Source organism: Lampetra planeri, unplaced genomic scaffold (genome assembly GCF_965212315.1).
Source record: "Lampetra planeri unplaced genomic scaffold, kcLamPlan1.2.h2 scaffold_1482, whole genome shotgun sequence".
Classification (NCBI taxonomy): Eukaryota; Metazoa; Chordata; class Hyperoartia; order Petromyzontiformes; family Petromyzontidae; genus Lampetra; species Lampetra planeri.
This window is the reverse complement of record NW_027614204.1, coordinates 4,555-10,000: the sequence shown is the minus strand read 5'-3', so window position 1 is coordinate 10,000 and position 5,446 is coordinate 4,555. Positions and strand designations below refer to the sequence as shown.

The following is a 5,446-nucleotide window of genomic DNA, read 5'->3' as shown; positions in this document are numbered from 1 at the left end:
ACACACAGTGACACACACACACACACAGTGACACACACACACACAGTGACACACACACACACAGTGACACACACACACACAGTGACACACACACACAGACACACACACAGTGACACACAGACACACACAGACACACACAGTGACACACACACACACACAGTGACACACACACTGACCTGTGTGCGTATCTGAGTGTGTTGAGCGAGTGTTCACAGCAGGACACACACACACAGACAGACACACACACACACAGTGACACACACACAGTGACACACACACACACTGACCTGTGTGCGTATCTGAGTGTGTTGAGCGAGTGTTCACAGCAAGACATTCCCGGCGAGATGGTCGCGATCTGTGATGGAGACAGCCGAGACAGACAAAGACAAAGATCCCCCGTGTAGCCTCGACAGACTGTAGGGGCAAGTGCTGTTAGCGAGCACCTATGGACTAACACACATTATACACTACTACACTATACACTACTACACTATACACTACTACACTATACACTACTACACTATACACTACTACACTATACACTACTACACTATACACTACTACACTATACACTACTACACTATACACTACTACACTACACTACTACACTATACACTACTACACTATACACTACTACACTATACACTACTACACTATACACTACACTATACACTACACTATACACTACACTATACACTACTACACTACACTATACACTACTACACTATACACTACTACACTATACACTACTACACTATACACTACTACACTATACACTACTACACTATACACTACTACACTATACACTACTACACTCTACACTACTACACTACACTATACACTACTACACTATACACTACTACACTATACACTACTACACTACACTATACACTACTACACTATACACTACTACACTATACACTACCACACTATACACTACCACACTATACACTACTACACTATACACTACTACACTATACACTACTACACTATACACTACACTATACACTACTACACTATACACTACACTATACACTACTACACTATACACTACACTATACACTACTACACTACACTATACACTACTACACTATACACTACACACTACTACACTACACACTACTACACTATACACTACTACACTATACACTACACTATACACTACTACACTATACACTACACTATACACTACTACACTACACTATACACTACTACACTACTACACTATACACTACTACACTATACACTACACACTATACACTACACACTATACACTACTACACTATACACTACTACACTATACACTACTACATTATACACTACTACACTATACACTACACTACACTACTACACTATACACTACTACACTATACACTACTACACTACACACTACTACACTATACACTACTACACTATACACTACTACACACTATACACTATTACACTATACACTACTACACTATACACTACTACACTATACACTACTACACTACACACTACTACACTATACACTACTACACTATACACTACTACACTATACACTACTACACACTATACACTACTACACACTATACACTACTACACTATACACTACTACACTATACACTACTACACTATACACTACACTATACACTACTACACTATACACTACACTATACACTACACTATACACTACACTATACACTACTACACTACACTATACACTACTACACTACACTATACACTACTACACTACACTATACACTACTACACTATACACTACTACACTACACTATACACTACTACACTACACTATACACTACTACACTATACACTACACACTACTACACTATACACTACTACACTATACACTACTACACTATACACTACTACACTATACACTACTACACTACACACTACTACACTATACACTACTACACTATACACTACTACACTATACACTACTACACTATACACTACACACTACTACACTATACACTACTACACTATACACTACTACACTATACACTACACTATACACTACTACACTATACACTACTACACTATACACTACTACACTATACACTACACTATACACTACTACACTATACACTACTACACTATACACTACTACACTATACACTGTACACTACTACACTATACACTACTACACTATACACTACACTATACACCACTACACTATACACCACTACACTATACACTACTACACTATACACTACACTATACACCACTACACTATACACTACTACACTATACACTACTACACTATACACCACTACACTATACACCACTACACTATACACTACTACACTATACACTGTACACTACTACACTATACACTACACTATACACCACTACACTATACACTACTACACTATACACCACTACACTATACACTACTACACTATACACTACACTATACACTATACACTACTACACTATACACTACTACACTATACACTACACTACACTATACACTACTACACTATACACTACTACACTATACACTACACTATACACTACACTACACTATACACTACTACACTATACACTACACTACACTATACACTACTACACTACTACACTATACACTACTACACTACTACACTACTACACTACTACACTACACTATACACTACTACACTATACACTACTACACTATACACTACTACACTACTACACTATACACTACTACACTATACACTATACACTACTACACTATACACTATACACTACTACACTATACACTATACACTACTACACTATACACTACTACACTATACACTATACACTACACTATACACTACACTATACACTACACTATACACTACACTATACACTATACACTACTACACTATACACTACTACACTATACACTACTACACTATACACTACACTATACACTACTACACTATACACTACTACACTATACACTACACTACACACTACACACTACTACACTATACACTATACACTACACTACACACTACACACTACTACACTACACACTACTACTACACTATACACTACTACACTACACTATACACTACTACACTATACACTACACTACACACTACACACTACTACACTATACACTACTACACTACTACACTACTACACTATACACTACTACACTACTACACTATACACTACTACACTACACTATACACTACTACACTATACACTACTACACTATACACTACTACACTATACACTACTACACTATACACTACTACACTATACACTACACTATACACTACACTATACACTACTACACTATACACTACACACTACACTATACACTACACTATACACTACACTATACACTACTACACTATACACTACTACACTATACACTACTACACTATACACTACACTACACTATACACTACACTATACACTACACTATACACTGGAGTCAGCTTCTATCATCAGATCTAGTGGTGATGTGTACACACACACACAAAGACAAAGATCCCCCGTGTAGCCTCGACAGACTGCAGGGGCAAGTGCTGTTAGCGAGCACCTATTAAGGGTGGAACGGCACACGAGGGGGTGGGTGGCCAGCACCACGCCCGGCCGCCTTTGTCTCCCCAGTGGCGATGTTTACACACCACACCAGGTACTCGTTGAGTCGACCTAGGGGAGGCCCGGGACCGGTTCGGATAATCGTCACTGGGGTTCGCCGTGAGCGGGAATCGAACTCGGGTCGCCGGGTTCTGTCTCTGTGTGTGTCTGTGTGTCTCTGTGTGTCTCTGTGTGTGTCTGTGTGTGTCTCTGTGTGTGTCTGTGTGTGTCTCTGTGTCTCTCTGTGTGTGTGTCTGTGTCTCTGTGTGTCTCTGTGTGTCTCTGTGTGTCTCTGTGTCTCTCTACTCACCATACAAGTGCGAGACTTCTCTCCGATGAAACTGTCCCTCAGCACCTGGGTGAGTCTCTGTGTGTGTCTGTCTCTCTCTGTGTGTCTCTCTGTGTGTGTCTCTCTGTGTGTCTCTGTGTCTGTCTGTGTGTCTGTGTGTCTCTGTGTCTCTCTACTCACCATACAAGTGCGAGACTTCTCCCCGATGAAACTGTCCCTCAGCACCTGGGTGAGTTTGCTGGCGCGGAACGGAGTGTGGGCCTGGTTCTGTCCCAGCGCACGGATACACTCCTAGAGAGACAGACAGAGTGTAGTGTATAGTGTAGTGTATAGTGTAGTAGTGTATAGTGTATAGTGTAGTGTATAGTGTAGTGTAGTAGTGTATAGTGTAGTGTATAGTGTAGTAGTGTATAGTGTAGTAGTGTATAGTGTAGTAGTGTAGTGTATAGTGTAGTGTAGTAGTGTATAGTGTAGTGTAGTAGTGTATAGTGTAGTGTAGTAGTGTATAGTGTAGTAGTGTATAGTGTAGTAGTGTAGTGTAGTGTATAGTGTAGTGTAGTAGTGTATAGTGTAGTGTATAGTGTAGTAGTGTAGTGTAGTGTATAGTGTAGTGTAGTAGTGTATAGTGTAGTGTATAGTGTAGTAGTGTATAGTGTAGTAGTGTATAGTGTAGTAGTGTAGTGTATAGTGTAGTGTAGTAGTGTATAGTGTAGTAGTGTATAGTGTAGTAGTGTATAGTGTAGTAGTGTATAGTGTAGTAGTGTATAGTGTAGTAGTGTATAGTGTAGTAGTGTATAGTGTAGTGTATAGTGTAGTAATTTATAGTGTAGTAGTGTATAGTGTAGTGTAGTAGTGTATAGTGTAGTGTAGTAGTGTAGTGTAGTAGTGTATAGTGTAGTAGTGTATAGTATAGTAGTGTAGTGTATAGTGTAGTAGTGTATAGTGTAGTGTATAGTGTAGTAGTGTATAGTGTAGTAGTGTATAGTGTAGTAGTGTATAGTGTAGTGTATAGTGTAGTGTAGTAGTGTATAGTGTAGTAGTGTATAGTGTAGTGTATAGTGTAGTGTATAGTGTATTAGTGTATAGTGTAGTAGTGTATAGTGTAGTGTATAGTGTAGTGTATAGTGTAGTGTATAGTGTAGTAGTGTATAGTGTAGTAGTGTATAGTGTAGTGTAGTAGTGTATAGTGTAGTGTATAGTGTAGTGTATAGTGTAGTGTATAGTGTAGTAGTGTATAGTGTAGTAGTGTATAGTGTAGTAGTGTAGTGTAGTGTATAGTGTAGTGTAGTAGTGTATAGTGTAGTAGTGTATAGTGTAGTAGTGTATAGTGTAGTAGTGTATAGTGTAGTAGTGTATAGTGTAGTAGTGTATAGTGTAGTGTAGTAGTGTATAGTGTAGTAGTGTATAGTGTAGTAGTGTATAGTGTAGTGTAGTAGTGTATAGTGTAGTAGTGTATAGTGTAGTAGTGTAGTAGTGTATAGTGTAGTAGTGTATAGTGTAGTAGTGTAGTAGTGTATAGTGTAGTAGTGTATAGTGTAGTAGTGTATAGTGTAGTAGTGTATAGTGTAGTAGTGTATAGTGTAGTAGTGT

The 5,446-nt window shown here is 38.6% G+C and overlaps 1 long non-coding RNA gene across 1 annotated transcript in view; it reads right to left on the bottom strand.

Moving 5' to 3' along the window:
* Window positions 1-3,932, bottom strand: part of LOC144739418 (uncharacterized) — an 18,372-nt gene extending 14,440 nt beyond the window's left edge. The window contains exons 1-2 of the long non-coding RNA XR_013589429.1: window positions 3,878-3,932; window positions 288-355 (exon numbers count right to left, since the gene is read on the bottom strand). This is a non-coding gene — a long non-coding RNA (uncharacterized LOC144739418). The remainder of the gene's footprint in view (window positions 1-287; window positions 356-3,877) is intronic.
* Window positions 3,933-5,446: the final 1,514 nt, after the last annotated feature.